Here is a 16,755-nt window from a genome sequence, read left to right as displayed (position 1 = left end):
GATTTAGAGAACTGTAAGAAAAGAACTAATAGTATTTTATGCCATGCATATAATGTACAAGCCCAAATCCAATGCTTTATAGTTACAACTTTAGGGTGAATCGAAAAGTCATCATCATTGGAACGTAAAGATTTTTAGCTGTAGAGAGATCATTGAGTCCTCTTTCTTTCCTGAACATTAAGAATATTTCCCCCTTGAGTGGAAGAAAAGCAGCATGAGTACAGAATAAACTGACAATAAAAGAAATTAAAAGTAAGATATTTCAGAAAGAAAAATAAGTCAAAAGAAAAAAGAAAAAAAAAAAGTTGCCTGTTAGAAGACGGTTCTTGGAAAACTCCAAGAACACAAAGGAGAGGAATTACATTGTTTTCAGTAGCTTCCAGACTGATGACTTCAGTCTTATCGTTTGGATTATTTAATACCACACAAGGGAATGACAGGCAGTAACCAACAGTAAGATGCATGGAGTGGAATGAAACAGGAAAATGTCAAGCAATCACCTCTAGGTACTATCATGGAAGGTTAGACATCTACTGCAGGCATGAATGCTGTTACTTCTAATGGTTACCTATGGGATAAGAAATATGAAAATACGTTCTGCAATAGGAAAGAATCCAGTTTACTTAAAAGAATACAATTTGATTTTAAGATGCTTTAAAGACATCTTTTTTGCAGAATAAATTTGACATCAGTAATGCTCCATCTAAATTTTATGTAGTTTGTGACTGGAGCTACAAGGACATTCAACAGGTAGCAAACTCTACGGTACAAACATTGGAATGTGAGAAGTCCTGGAGTCTCAAAATTACCTTCCACCCTTTTCAAAACCTGGATATTTCACAGTGAACCATCTCCTAAGTTAAACTCAGTGTCTCTGAATATCTTCTTTGCAAAGCAGATTCTGTTGCTTTAAAAAGAGGAAGTGCATTAACCAATTAGTAACCATTGAATAGCATGGATTCGGGGATAAGCTGTTTATTTTTTAGTAGATACTTAAGGTTTCTCCCTTCGCAAGAAATTTGGAAACTTAAGAAATATGGGCAATGCTCAGAGACAACTGGCACAGAGTGCTAAAATAACTAGGTGTAATCCAAAAGAGGAAAACCAAATGCTTAGAGTTTGGGGCAGCGCGCAGAACAGTGCTAGATTATAGAAAAGTATGGGCAAAAAGCACTAAAGACAACAAATATCCAAATTCAATATTGCCAAGGCCTGTGTGTTTGCCAGAGCATTTTAGGATAATGCTGGTTTTAATTATTTCCAACTCCATTTTCTCTCTCAGAGGGACTCTAACTTAATTTTAAATTTTCAGGTCACCTCATCATAAGACATCCCTTTGAGATTGATGAATGGCCTAGATAGTAGAGGAGAAAGGCTTGTGAAGGGAACATTTTTGCGTGTGGACACGAATGGAAATGTCTTAGCAAGATTGTTGAGGACATTGAATGCCAAGCTAAGACGTTAGAAAGTTATTCTTTGAGACCAGAGTTCAGAGGAATTTTTTTCCCACTATGTCTGCTCTGTGAATGCAGGAACTTCCCTTCTGCTCATGAGTTCACTCTCACCTAAGGGAGTATGTATGCTTTATCATGCCACACATCTCATCTTTTCTTTCCCTGCATGGGTCATGTCATTTCTATTGCTGGTTTTTCATCCTATAACCAAACCTTTAATGTTTTGGTTCCTCAGGAATCCATCATGGGCTTTCTTTTCTTTTTCCTCTACTCTCTCAATTGACTATCTCCACAGACCCATAGCTTTAAATATCTATTTATGCTGCTGTCTACCACACTTACATCCCGAGCCCAATCTTCTTGGGCTGCCCAGCAGGTGCACACAACTAACTATTTGACTTCCATACTTAGATGCTTCACAGACATCTTAAAATGGAACTCTTGACTTCCACTTATAATTTCTATTTCAGCAAATTGCTCATGCCAGAAACCCATGAGGGATATTTAATTCCTCTTTTTGTCTCTCTTGCCCTTGATAAATAATCCACCAATATGTCCCATCAGATATACCTCCAGAACCTACCTGGAATCCACCAAGTACCTCCTCTTTCATTTTATTGACTTCAATCTGGTCACCATCCTCTTTCGTCTGGCCTTACTGCACCAACCTTCTAACTTGTCTCCTTGCTTACATTCTTGCCCCTCCAATAATCTCTCCATACATTGGCCAAAGGCATCTTAAGACATATGTGATTCATGTCAATGTCTGACCTTTGAAGAGCTGTCTATTGAATCACACTCCATGCTAAGGCTGACAAGGTTTTGTTTAGCCTAGTCTCTACCTATCATCCCATTTCTCTCACACCACCCTTCTTCTTGGGCCTCATTCTTCATACTCCTTGCTCTTCTTTGGAGACATCTTGCTTTTCCCTACTTTCGAGAAGTTTGCACATGCTTGTCTTTCTGCTGAGATGCTCTGCTCTTCATATGCACATGGCCATCTCATTTTGTCTCCTTTAGGTTTTGGCTTAAATTTCACCTTTCAGGGAAGACTTCCTTGGATTCTGTCTCAGTCTATTATTTCTATAAAATATCACAATTAATAATCATTTCATATATTTCTCTCTCTACTAATTCACTGCTTTTTCATATATAAGCACCATTTCTGCGCTTTTTACCTTACGACTCCGGAGCTGTAACGTCATAGGCACTGAGTAAATATTTGATTAATGAATATAATAGTGAATCAATTAATATTCCACAAGGGAAAATAAAGAAAAAAAAACTTGTAGAAAAAAATGAATGGAAGAGCTTTGTGTTTGGTTTGCAGAAAACTTGATATCTGAAGTTTGTGTTGTAAAGAACTTATTGACAGGGATAATTTAAGAGAAAAAGGATGTGGAGAGATGTGTTTTTCCATAAGTTATAAAACATCCCCCTGTGGGGTTACTTCTGGGACCTATAAGCTAGTTACTGATGTGCAACAAACTGGCTCTACTGTTGACAAGGCAGTATCCACTAAACTGACTTAAAGTTGATATCTGGACTTTATGTGATAGGCATCCTTACCATTTAAATGCTCAATCCCACTCTTGCAAGTCTAACATCCAATAGAAATTCATGGGGGAAGTTCACACCTTGGTATCTGCCTACGTAGCTATCTATTTATGTAGCAAAAGCTGTCAACATGACAAGAGAGATTTTTTTTCTTTATTCAGGAAGAACACTAACAATATTAACAAAACACCAGAGCAAATCGAATCCATGTTTTCTACCCATCTCAAGGTATACAAAGATAAAGACCCTTTTACATTGTTCCAAGTACTACATGTTTGTTCCCTGGTTTATAACTTTCTGCTTCGTAGTTCCTTGTACCCTTCTGTTCTCCTTCTCTTCCACCAACCCCTGTGATTTCACACATTGAAGATGCAGCAATAAGAAAGAAGATTTAGGCAGCCAAAATGTAATCCTTTCCAATGTAGTTATAGACAAAGAGATAGATACATATGTAAATAGATGTACACATAGACATAATTTTAACCTTTTTGATACTCCCATACATCATGGCCCTTTACTCCTAAGTATTTAAGATGTATAGTACACTTTTGAATGAATGAGTAAATGAATAGTGGTTTCTATTATCCTTTTGAACCTACATATAAAGCATTAAGCATTAGGGTGACTGGATGTCCCAATCAAGACAAAGGCCGTAAGATCAACAAACTGAAACATAATCAAATAATTTAGGCAAGTACAGTGTCATGTGTCATTTTTGGTGACAAACCACCACCAAAGTCAGTGGAATATAACAACAAACATTTATTCTCACATTCACAGCTCTATAGATGAGCTGGGTGGTTCTGCGCTGTGTATATTCATTTTGGCCCCAGGTTCAAGAGGCATAAGCCACTCAGGGCCATGTTCTTCACATTGGGAAGTTCCGAAAGTCCCAGAGGAAGAAGCAGAAACATTTTGTGCCTCCAAAGACTTAGGTCTGTAACTGGCAGTCTGTCACCTGTGCCCACATTTCTTTGGCCAAGTCAGTCTCAATAGCAATAGGGCAGAGAAATACATCTTTCTAAAGAAATTGGAGTGAAGAAAATGAATATTTGCTCAATAATAATCTAGTCTACCACACTTTACTCTCTTGTTCAAAAATGTTCATGAAAAATACCATTTCCAAAAGAAGACACCCCAAATGTCTCATCCAATTATGGCATGAGACTAAGTCCAGAATGCCTGCTGTGATACCTATATATCCTGAAATAGATGGACAGATAGATAGATAGATATCCAAACTTAGGCTCTCTTGATTCAGAGACGTAAAAACAAATGGACAAGTTACATACTCCACGCTCCTAACATACAATCGTGGAATAACGAGAGAATAACTATGAGAACATTTGCATTCAAAAAGCAGAAGACTAAATGGCACACAGCAGTCACTACTCCCGAACAATTTAGAAATACTGCTCGACACACGTAAGTTTCCCCTACTCTAGGGTGGGTGATTTTCCTTCATTAGACTTCAGTTATTCTGCCAGGAATAGCTCCCTGGTTCATTGTTCTCCATAGGTTTGGCTCTGCTCTCTGGGAGGTTCTTCCTTTTTCATTATCTGGAATGCTGGCTTCTGAAAAAGGCATGGAAGAACATAAACTTTTTGGTAGGAACAAGAGTTCCTTTTGCATCTCAAATACAGCTCTGTTTCTTTTTCTTCTTCTCTCCTTTTTTTTTTTTTTTTTTTTTTTGAGACAAGGTCTCACTCTGTCACCCAGGTTGGAGTGCAGTGGTGCAATCATGGCTCACCGCAGCCTTGACCTCCCAGGCTCAAGTGATCCTCTCACCTCAGCTTCCCGAGTAGCTTGGGCCACGCCTGGCTATTTTTTTTTTTTTTTTAATTTTTTGTAGAGATGGGGTCTTGCCATGTTGCCCAGACCGGTCTCGAACTCCTGGGCACAAGCAGTTGCTCTGCCTCAGCTCCCAAAGTGCTGGGAATACAAGCATGAGCCACTATACCCAACTGCTCTGTTTCTTTTAGTCTAGTCTGGCAATATTTTTGCCAACACAGCTCTCTCAAACACTTGTGTCTCAGACATAGCTCTCTAAGTATTTGATTCTAGTAAATTCTATGTGCCAAAATCTACACTCACAGTTTAACATGAGGCTATGCCATAATGGCTACACTTTTGATTTGTTGAGAAATAGTTTTGCTTATAGCACTGAAATTGCTGAATTATTTATATTTCCTCTAAATTCTGCTGGCAAACAATCTGTTTTTCTCCTTGAGCTTATTTTTTTCTTAAGTACCTTTGCAAATGCCATGATTTGAAACCAGCTCATACTTTCAATGTTGACTCAATAGCAGCACCTAGACCAAAGTTACAAAATTATTCATTATATATATATTCTGTCTTCCAAGTTAGAACAGGCTCAATTTTACGAAACATTTTGTCACTCACTAAAACAGCTCACCATTTTTCCATGTCCAATTAAATTCCCCTTCAGCTCACCACTTGTTCCCAAAGCCAGTGTTCTATATTTCATCTTAGTAATTTGAGCAATCTAATAGTTTAGCGTGATTTTGTACCAGGCTGTCTGATGTATTATTCAACATTATAAAACAAATTATGACAAACATATTGTCTTAGAACAACACACATTTATTATCTATTTCTATGAGTCAGTGATATGGATATGGCTTAACTGGATTCTCTACTATAAGGCCTCTCATGAAGTTGCAATTAAGGACTGGAGTCCCATCTGGAAGTTCAACTAGGAAAAGGGTCTCTGGCACAGTTACATGGTTGTTGACAATATTTATTTCCTTGCAGCTGTAGGATTCATAAAAGGTTGCTTCTTCAAAGTCAACAAAGGAAGAGACTTCAGCAAGACAGGCACTGCAATCTTATCTAATCATGTAAATTTAATCACATACATTCCATCACTTTGGCCCTATTGGTTAGAAGCAAGTCACAAGCCCTACCCACACTTGATGGCAGGGGATCATACAAGGATGTGAACACCAAGAGGTGAGGATCATGGTGGGCACCATATCTGCAATGCACTTGGCATCACCAATTCTCGCTTCTAAAGGTGGCTATTATATTCCCAGAATCTCCTAACCTGAATTTGTGACTCTGGGTTGGAGTTTGTCAATGAGAGGAACTTTTACATAATTTGGAAGGTGGAGGTCAAACGAAAGCTACTATCTTAGAATGTTCTGGAACCCAGATATAGAGAGTTCACAGACTTCTTCAGAAGCTCTTATGTTATGTAGTCAGGACAGCATCTCGGAGTTTTTCATGAGTTCTGTCTGCTACACATACTTCAGTGCTTCTGGCTGAAATAATTAGTGACTTTTTTTTTTTTTAATTCTCTGGCTATGTTCTTCCAATTCTTTATTACTCCACTTCCTCCCTAATTAATATAAACCATAATGTCTATAATAAATGTGTATTTCCTTAATAGTTGTAAAGGCTCTATTTTCCTGACCAAACCGAGACTGATACACATGTACTATAGATACATAATTCCCAAACCTATTTACATAACTAAATAATGTTGGGAGAACTTTGAGAGGTCTATACATGCTAAATAAGAATCTTTGGATAATAGGCCCTAAATTTTGGATTGTCATGAAACTTACCCAGTAGATTTTGCTATAAAACCAATTGAGGGAGTCCCTGAAGCAGCAATAACCTATAAATCAGGAGACCTGGACTAAAGTCCCATTTCTTACACCAGGTAATCTGACACTTAATAAGTCACCTAATATCTCCATGTCTCTGTATGTGACATATAGCACACTTCGGTATGTGAAAAAATATTAGATTGTTTCTAAGTTTACTTTGATCTGAAGTGTGATTCTGAGATTCTATTTCAAACAAAACATCCTTGTCTAGATTCTAATCTAAGCTCCATAATTTTCTAGATCAGTAACTTCCAGAAAGTGATTTCAGTCTCTGGGACTCAGTTTCCTCATCTGTGAAATGGGGATAATAATAATGCCTACTTCTGTGAGTGGTGATGACTCATAAATTTCATCAAATTATGTAATGTCTGTAAAGCATTCAAAACAGTGCCTGAGATATAATAAGCACTATATAAATGTTTGTTATGATAAAACTTAATTTGGAGAATAACAGATATTTATCAATACTAATATTCTAAAGTAACAGTACAAAAATTCTAGAAAATGGGAACAAAAAAATAAATATAAAAAAATGTCCTTATGAAGCTCACAAGCTGATGCAGAGGATGGAGATATAAGCAAAGAATCTTAAGAGTGTATGATAAGTGGTCAGTGCACAGGGTTCTGTAGAAGCCCTGGAAAAGACTAAATCTGCCTGGAGGGAACAGGGAAGGAGATGGAAGGAGATCTCTGAGGAGATGACATTTGAGTGGTTAGACGGGCATTGCCTGGGGGAGAAAGTGGTACTCCAGGGCAGGAATTATATATTCACACAGAGAGGAAGAACAACTGTCAAAAAACTTCTTTTTTTTTTTTTCTAAGAGAATTGTACACCCTCAGCAAAGACCCATTAAAAATGAAATACAAGGCTGTTGAAAGTTAGAAATGTAATCAACAGCAGTTACCAGAAAACTTCTATTTAGTGGCTTAATTTTTCTCATACCAAAATAAGTACAGGATAGACAGCCCAGTTCTGGTAAGACGGCCCAATGGCATCTACCATCGAGAACCCAGGCAAGGCCTCTGCGTAGGGCCATACATACTGTTGCAGTGCACAATGCTAAGGGCTGCCTGTGGCATCAATAGCGAAATAAATCCCGTCTGTCTTCCCTAGTCTTAGGCTCTTTCTATCTTTTGATCACCATTGTTCACATGTAGGAAATAATTTTCTTGTTGCAAAATGGTTGCTCCCTCTCCAGGCCTCATCTCTACTCTCAGACAGCAAGAGAGAAGAAAGACAAATGGAAGAAAAAAATGACATCTCCTAATGAAGCTTTAACTTTTATTCAGAAGGGATGCCCTCTACTGAGACTTTCAAACATCTCATTGCTCAGAACTCTGGTCCAATTTAGCTACAAGTGGGATGGGAAGATTTAGCACACAGTCTTTCCAGAAGATAAAAGCAAGAGAGAGAATGGATTGGATTGGAGACTGGTATCTATTGCCATAATGTCATGCATTTCTTATTGGGAATCGTGCAACATCTTGAGCTTTGTCATTTTCATTCAACACACCGTGGTGAGCAGCAGTGACTTGCACCCTACTTCTTGCATTTCTTTCCACACTTTCTATGCACCAGTCAAGCTTGACTTATTTCAGTTTCTTGGACATGTCTTGCTCTCCTTTGCCTCAAGATCTTTGCCTTACTCTTCCTTCTGCCTGAATTTCTATTTTTTCCCCTCTCTCCTTTGCTGAGCTAATTCCTGCCAGTTTATCAAATTTCAACTTAAATCCCTTCTTCAGGAGATTCTCACAAATGCCCAGGCTAGGTTAGTTCATCATGTTGTACCCAATAGTACTTTATATTAAGCACAGTTTAATTTCTATTCCATATCTGCCTTCTGCTTTACATTGTAAACTGCATCTAGGAAGGATTTTGTATTTGATTACCTACCAGAGTGACTGGCTAATGATACAGTATTGTTGATGTGTTTGTTTAATCAAAAGAATGGGGAATTGTAAGAATTTCTATGTGTTTCAGTTTTCTCTACAAGCAATGATTTACTGCTCCCATGCAACACTCCAAATACTTCAAAAATAATTTCATTTCTTGATTTTATATCAACATAGATGCTTAAAAAACACAGTAATAAATAGTAGGAAATACCAATTAAAGCGTGTGCATATGAAACCACTCTAGGCCTACACATGTGCTAACTTTGGTAAGGGACATGAAACTCATCACCTCTTTTATGCTTAAATCTTTTCCCTGAGGCCACCACAATTATTTAAGAAGAAATTTTAATAATATCTCTTGTCCTTGTAAAAATATGAGTAATAAAAATTGACTTTCAGGATTTCTTGCTTCTTTTTCCAAATTCAGTATTTTAGCCTAAATACATTTTTTACATACCTTATGCTAGCCTCTAAAACAATTTATAAATTTATTTCTCACTCATCAAATATGCATTGTCTCTCTGCTTTATTTTAGACATTTCTTTTCTATACGCCAGATAATATTTTTCATTTTAATAAAAATCATCTCAAGGTGAAAATGCACATATTAACCCTAGCATTGCCATATGTCGGTTATCTAAAAATGAATTCCTCATTTCATGAGGAAGAAATTAAACCACTGTGTCCTCCAAGAACAAACATCAATGTGTTGTGCATTTTATTATACAAAATTTCTGTGGCATCTCATTAATAGTATATTCAATATGTAATACCAAAATGAGGATAACATTTAAAACCTGTCTTCTCATTCTAAAACAAAGAAAATGAGTGGTTTATGCTGTCAATTAGTCAAGAGTATCTATTATTGGCACTTATATTCTCTTTTTTACTAATTTGCTGGCTTTTATTTTATGATGGCTTCCTCTGTCCTTAATATAACCATGATGGTTAGTCTATTCCATGGATTTTTTTTTTCCCCGTGAGGAAATCTGCTCTGTGACTTCATTCTACTTTTCTAAGTTTACAAAATATCCTTTATATATTCATTGCCACAGATGTTGGTTTTGTTGTAATGCAATTAAACATGAAACAATTAAATGATGCATAAAGCACATCAATGTCAGATCAGGCTCTCAAACTCATTTGCAGATAGCACAATGATTTCCCCAAGAGAGTGTATTTTTGAAAAAGCAAAATATTCAATGTACTTTCCACTTATTTTCTATCTCTTTATAGAAACAAACAAGATAGTACTTTATTTGCTTCAGTAGTCATGTTTTCAGAAACTAAAGGAAAAGGATCTCATCAGTGCCAGGTTATGGTCAAACTCATTTTCTAAATTTAGAAGAATCTTGAAGTTGATGATAATCAAGCTGTGAAAACTGGTCAAGTGGTAAAGAAAAGCATACAATTAGGCTTGTTTCTGGTTGGCCTGGACAGTAGGGAATGGAGAGACATAATCTCTGGTCTTGAACATCTAAGACTGTACTACACAGGTAAACAATATTTTTGTGTTCTATTCAAGGTTATATCAAGCAAACAGAAAAAGTTTTTTTAAAAAAAAGAATAATTAAGATTAAGCAATAGCATGACATGTAGGAGTTTAAAACATGCAACTTCTAGTTAGTTGAAAATTTCTCCTTTGGTATACACATTTAGTTTCAGTTAAAATGAGAGCCTAACGAATCCAACTTGATTTGCATATTAAACTCCTCTACAGTGAAATTTTGGTTTCCCAAGCACTTCTTCAGCCCCAGTACTTCTTTTGATAATTAGAATATTCTCCCAAAAGCCAATGTACCCTATGACGCTATACACACTGTTGCTAAAGTACCTTTTATTGATCCTTTAAACAACATATCTTATTTTTTGATTAGTGGTTTGATAGATTATTTTTACAGTACAGTTTCAGTTTACATTATTTTCTGTCAAACTTCTAAATCCTATAACAATTAGATGAATTTTAAACTGAATACTTATAAGTATGTATAACATCTGAAATTACAAATTCAGGGGTTCCTTTGCTTAAAAAGTCTACCTTTATTTGCAAGTCAACATTTTACCTTAGGTTTCAATTCCAATTTAAAAAAAAAAAAAAAGTAATCAAGTCATAAATGTTCTCAGCCTCCTCAAGGGTATCTATGCCTCCCTTTTTGTCCCAGAGTTGTATCTAAATTACTTAAGATATGCACAGTGTCAGGGTATCAGTTTACTCCCTGACCACTGTTCGTACCTGTGCACATTTGCTGAGATGTCTACTTTACCCTCTGATCTCCTTTTGTTGATCAATTTATATCATTCTGTGTCTTCCTTATGTTTATTGACCTTGATATCTCTTTAGGCTTTGGTTCATTACTTGAAAAACATGTTAGGGTTTATTTGCTTATGCGAATGATCTAATAGAGAGAGAGAAAATATCGATTCCGAAGAGGGGAAAAATTTATGGAGCAATGTCTTTAATTTGCAAAAATGGATAGGAAATATTATGTAAGCGAAGGGGTTAGCCTTATGTGTGAAATAGGAAAATTCACCCTTAGTAACAGGAGAGAAGGTAGAGCAGATATAGATATATGCAGGTAAAGAGACAGATGTGTTTGTGGGAACTTCTAGAAGTTCATTTCCAATTCTATCTTCTCAATGAATTAGTAAGAAAGTTCATCAGCTGGCAATGAAAGTAGTGGAGCAATTGGGAAGTAATAGAGGAGTTAGGTTGTAGAGCAGATTTTGGAAATTAAAAAAGGAGAAAAAGAAATGAATAGTCATCCAAGATAATGAGAAAGTAAATGAACTGTAGACTTCTGAGAACATTCTCATGTGTTTTTCAGGTGCCGGCAACTTCATGGGGATAGGCATTGAGAGTTGGGTTTTACCAAGATTAGTTTAGTCAAGCATGTGCTAGGAAGCAAGAGAAAGACAAGGGATTTGAAGGTGTGTGTAACTATAAATATCATTTATATCATATTATGTGCATTACATTATATAGCTTTTACTACAAATTATTTCAGTTATTAGTTTTTGTCTCTCCTTCCCTGCTACAGCTCTTTGAAAATAGAAACTGAGTTTTATTCATCTTTGTATTCCTACCATCCAGTACAGATTCTGCCAATATGATATTTGTTGATTGATGAATGGATGAAATAATCTCTTTTCTTTCATAGTATGTCCCAAGGTTATAAATAACCATTTTCTTATTATTACATCTAAACCTTTCTTATCCAACTCTCAAAATCACCTTGTAGAAACAAAAGAAGCATGCTGTATTCCCAGCCATTATAACCATATTTCAGGAAGCAGGAGAATCCAGGGGAAAAGAACATTTTAAAAGTCCCAAACAACAACGTTTGCTTTCATATCATTGTTGAGAATTGGATCACTTGGCTGCTTTCAACTTCAAGGGATGCTAGGGAATACAGTATTTTGGTTGAACCCTGAAGTTTAACTCAAGAACTGTGAAGGGTCTGAAATTTTATGCAAGCTAACAAGTATATCCTGCCATAGTTTGGTATGTAAATTCTGACAGGAGTCTCAGGATTTCTGGATCATAGACCTAGACAGTTAATTACTCATGGTTTGTGTCAGTTCCCCTTACCCCAGTTCCTCTTAAGATAGGAGGTTCTGAGAATTAGTAACTTCCTGCATATATAGTGTGTTTGCATCCCAGAAGAGGAACACCAAAATTATCAAACTCAGTTTATACAGGGAATTCTGGCACAACCACCAATCTTCTTCTCTGGAAGGAAAAATACTTTTACTGTAGAATGTAAACAAATATACTTTGGGGAGAGAAGAGATGGATTAAGCCTCTAGGTTTCTCACCCTGCAACGTAAGTGATTGTGTCTGGGGAGATACTCTAAATATCTGCTAAAGAATACACTATTGCTAGCTTTTAAAGCACGTTAGTTATTCATTCATACCCTAACCTTACCAGTGATTGCTCAGAAGGCCTAGACCATGCATCAGTGTAAAAATATTCATGGAGAATTATCTCCCAACAGTTACATAATGAGAATTATGTTCACACAAATGAGTATTCTGTTATTAGGATGAAAACTGAAAAGGAGATTTTGATAAAGAAACAATGGTTTCTGTCATAAGAAAAATTTGAGTTAAAATTTTAAATTTTGTATTATATCTTACTATTTTCAATATTTTTAAATTTTAGTATTTATAATGTATTATTTCTTTTCATGATGAAGTACTTTAAGTAAGTTACTTAAGTTTTGTAGACCTCAGCATCATCATTCATATAAAGTGCAAATATAATTGCATAACCACAAATATTTCTTCCAATGTTAATAATTTCTATTTCGAATATACTATAAGTTAAACATATCTACTTTAGAAATCTATTAAATGCATTTTTAGAAAAGTAGGTATTAAATGCCAATCAAAAATATATATTTAATTACCTAAAATGTGTACATATTATTGTATGTTTAGGGTTTTTTAATATGTATCCTGATTGTAATTTGAAGCACATATTGATTGTATGAATTGAGATTTTTTATTAAAAACATTGGTTATTATATAAAATATTGCTTATGTCACTTTTTCTCTTTCCATTCTTTCATAAACTTCATTTGAATATATAGATATATGACACTTTCAACAAGTCCCATTTATTTCTATAGACATTTTATTCTTTTTTTACTTCATGCTTAAGTCTGTTATTGTCTTCAGACATTTTCTAGGTTGCTCGTCTTCCCTTTAGCTTTTTTGACGAAAACATTCTGAGGTATTAATTTATGATATATTTAAGTTCTAGAATTGCCATTGAACATTTTCATGAGTTTCTACATGTAACTTTGTTTATGCAGAACTGTGAGTGGATTCTTTTTTCCTTCTCCTTCTTTTATTTTGGATTCAGGGGGTACATGTGCAGGTTTGTTACATGGGTAAATTGCATGTCACTGGGGCTTGGTGTGCAAATTATTTCATCACGCAGGTAATAAACATAGTACCCAATAGGTAGTTTTCTGATTCTCACTCTCCTCCCAACCTCCACCCACAAGTAGGGCTCAGAGTCTATTGTTCCCTTCTTTACAGCTTTGTGTACTCAATGTTTATTTAGGTCCTACTTACAAGTGAGAACATGTAGTATTTGGCTTTCCCATCCTGCATTAATCAACTTAGGATAATGACCTCCAGCTGGCCTTCCTATCCATGTTACTGCAAAGGACATGATTTCCTTCTATTTTATGGCTGCATAATATTCCATGGTATGTATGTACCACATTCTCTTTATTCAATTCACTGTTGATGGGCATCTAGGTTGATACCATGTCTTTACTATTGTAAATACTGTTGCAATTAACATATATGTGCATGTGTCTTTATTGTAAAATGATTTCTATTTCTTTGGGTGTATAACCAGTATTGGGATTGCTGGATTGAATGGTACTTCTGTTTTAAGTTATCTGAGAAATCTTCAAACTGCTTCCTGTGGTGGCTGAACTTATTTACATTCCCACCAGCAGTGTATAAGTGATCTCTTTCTCCATACCCTTGCTAGCATCTGTTATTATTTGACTTAATAATAGCTATTCTAACTGCGTTGAGGTGGTATCTCATTGTGGTTTTGACTTGCTTTTCTCTAATAATTAGTGATGTTGAGCATTTTTTCATATACTTATTGGCTACTTGTAAGTTTTCTTTTGAGAAGTGTCTGTTCATGTCTTTTGCCCACTTTTTAATGAGGTTATTTGTTTCTTGTCTGTTAAATGGTTTAAGATCCTTACAGATTCTGGATATCAGACCTTTTTTATATACATAGTTTGTGAATATTTTCTCCCATTCTGTAGGTTGTCTGTTTACTCTGTTCATAGTTTCTTTTGCTGTACAGAATCTCTTTAGATTAATTCGGTATCAATTGTCAATTTTTGATTTTGTTCCAATTGCTTTTTGTGTCTTCATCATGAAGTCTTTGCCAGGGCGTCCAGAATATTTTCTAGGTGTTCTTCTAGGGTTTTTAAAGTTTTTAGTTTTGCATTTAAGTCTTTAATCCATCTTCAATTAATTTTTTGCATGTGTTGAAATATAGGCATCCAGTTTCAATCTCCTGCATATGGCTAGCCAGTTATCAAAGCACCATTTATTGAATAGGGAGTCCTTTTCCCATTGATTGTTATTGTCAACTTTATCAAAAATCAGATGATTTTATGTGTGTGGTTTTATTTCTGGGTTCCCTAACATGCTCCATTGAACTGTGTGTCTGTTTCTGTACCCATATCATGCTGTTTTGATTACTGAAGCCTTGCAGTATAGTTGGAAGTGAGGTAATGTGGGGCCTCCAGGTTTGTTATTTCTGCTTAGGAATGCTTTTGTTATTTGGACTTATTTTTGGTTCCATATGAATTTTAGAGTAGTTTTTTCTTATTATATGAAAAAAATGTTATTAGTAGTTTGATAGGAATAGCATTTAATCTGTAAATTACTTTGGGAGTATGGCCATTTTAACAATATTGATTCTTTCTATTCCATTCATTTCTGTCATTTCTGATTTCTTTCAGCAGCATTTTGTCCTTCTCATTGTAGAGATCGTTCACCTTCCTAGTTAGCTGTACTCCGAGGTATTTTATTCATTTTGTGGCTATTATAAATAGGATTGTGTGCTTGCTTTGGTTCTCATCTTAGACATTATTGGTGCATAAAATGCTACTAATTTTTGCACATAGATTTTGTATCCTGAAACTTTGCCAAAGTTGTTTATCTGATTCAAGAGCCTTTGGGTAGAGATTATGGGCTTTTCTAGGCAAGGAAACATATTATCTGTGATGAGAGATTATTTGACTTCCTCTCTTTCTACTTGGATGCCTTTTATCTCTTTCTCTTGCCTGATTGCTTTGGCTAAGACTTATAGAATTATGGTGAGTAAGAGTGATAAGAGTGGGCATTCTTAGCTTGTTCTGTTTCTTAAGGAAAATACTTCAAACTTTTTCCCATTCATTATGATATTGGTTGTGGGTTTGTCTTAGATGGATCTTGTTATTTTGATGTATTTTTCTTTATTGAGGGCTTTTAACAAGAAGGGATGTTGAATTTTATTGAAAACCTTTTCTGCATCTATTGAGATGACCATATGGTTTTTGTTTTTAGTTCTGTTTATGTGATGAATCACATTTATTGATTTGTGTGTATTGAACCAACCTTGCATCCCAGGAATAAAGCCTACTTGATCATGGCAGATTAGCTTTTGGATGTGCTGCTAGATTTGCTTTGCTAGTATTCTGTGGAGGATTTGGGCATCTATGTTGATAAGTAATAGTGGCCCCAAGTTTTCTTTTTTCGTTGTGTCTCTGCCAGGTTTTAATATCTGAATGGCTGTGGCTGCCTCAATTTTCTGGAGTAGTTTTAATAGGATTAGTACTGGTCCTTTTTCATATGTCTGGTAGAATTTGGCTGCGAATCTGTCTGGTCCAGGGCTTTTTCTGTTTGGTGGGTTTTTATTACTTATTCAACTTCAAAATTTGTTATTGGTCTGTTCAGGGTTTCAATTTCTTCCTGGTCCAATCTTGAGAGGTTGTGTTTCCAGGAATTTGTCTATTTCTTCTAGGTTTTCTAGTTTGTGTGCATAGAGGTGTTCATAATTTTCTCTGAGGGATTTTTGTATTTCTGTGGGGTCAGTGTTAATGTCACTTTTGTCATTTCTTATTATGTTTATTTGGATCTTCTCTATTTTTCTCATTATTAGTCTATCTGGTAATTTATCCATCTTATTTATTCTTTCAAAATGCCAACTTTTTGTTTCGTTGATCTTTTGCATGGTTTTTTGCATCTCAAATTCATTTTGTTCAGCTCTGATTTTTGCTATTTCTTTTATTATACTAGCTTCGGGATTGATCAGCTATTATTTTTTCTAGTTACTCAAAGTGTGATGTCAGGTTGTTAATTTGAGATCTTTCTAACTTTTTGATGTGAGTGTTCAGCACTATAAACTTTCCTCTTAATGCTGCTTTAGCTGTGTTCCAGAGATTCTGCTATATTTTATTTTTGCTTTCATTAGTTTCAAATAATTTCTGATTTTAGCCTTGATTTCATTGTTTACCTAAAAGTTATTAAGGAGCAGATTGTTTAATTTCCATGTAATCATATGGTTTTGAGTGACCTTTTTCATATTGGTTTCTATTTTTATTGCACTGTGATATGAGAGGGTGGTTGTTGTAGTTTCAGTTTTTTAAAAAAAATTGTTGAGAATTGCTTTATGGTCAAATGT

The sequence above is a fragment of the Mandrillus leucophaeus genome, unplaced genomic scaffold (assembly GCF_000951045.1).
Source record: "Mandrillus leucophaeus isolate KB7577 unplaced genomic scaffold, Mleu.le_1.0 Scaffold784, whole genome shotgun sequence".
Classification (NCBI taxonomy): domain Eukaryota; kingdom Metazoa; phylum Chordata; class Mammalia; order Primates; family Cercopithecidae; genus Mandrillus; species Mandrillus leucophaeus.
The sequence above is the reverse complement of the archived record's forward strand: the minus strand, read 5'-3'. Positions refer to the sequence as shown.